This window comes from Penaeus monodon, chromosome 33 (genome assembly GCF_015228065.2).
Source record: "Penaeus monodon isolate SGIC_2016 chromosome 33, NSTDA_Pmon_1, whole genome shotgun sequence".
Classification (NCBI taxonomy): Eukaryota; Metazoa; Arthropoda; class Malacostraca; order Decapoda; family Penaeidae; genus Penaeus; species Penaeus monodon.
The window spans coordinates 29,188,590-29,189,070 of record NC_051418.1 but is presented as its reverse complement, the minus strand read 5'-3'; the positions used below and the strand labels follow the sequence as shown (position 1 = coordinate 29,189,070).

General features: G+C 30.1%; 1 protein-coding gene across 1 annotated transcript in view; it reads left to right on the top strand.

The window, feature by feature from the left end:
* The window catches only part of LOC119594210 (nucleolin-like), a gene marked incomplete at its 5' end in the record, with an annotated part of 42,003 nt that overhangs the window by 977 nt on the left and 40,545 nt on the right, over positions 1-481 (top strand).

Sequence of the window (481 nt, the reverse complement as noted above, 5' to 3'; positions counted from 1 at the left end):
TGCTTTAACATTTGATAATGCTGTTGTTGAAGAGATTAAGACTATTACTTCATAATTTTTTCTCAAACAGGCTAATGCAGTTAAAGAAGGTACTGTTTATTTTCATAGATTGACAGTTTTTTTGTATTGCCATGTTTTGTTCATTCCCCCAGGATATGTCTTCCTGATTATTTTCAATATTATTTTTTAATGTTTGAAAGATAGACAGTTTGGCCATAGTATATCATTATTTTGAACACTTTATGAATGCATGAATTGATGTGATATTTTTGCAATTTTGAGTATTTTCCAATAGGTTGAAGGTAGTATTTTAAAATTCTTATTTGATAAAGTCTGTAAGCATGCACAAATAAAAAAATTAACAAAAAATATATTTAAAAAGAGAAGAAGGAGTGTGGCGAGAATCGGGAAAAAAAGCCCTAGCCCTAAGACTCTACGGTTATAATGGTTATATTGGAACTGTCACCATAAAGCCTCCCTG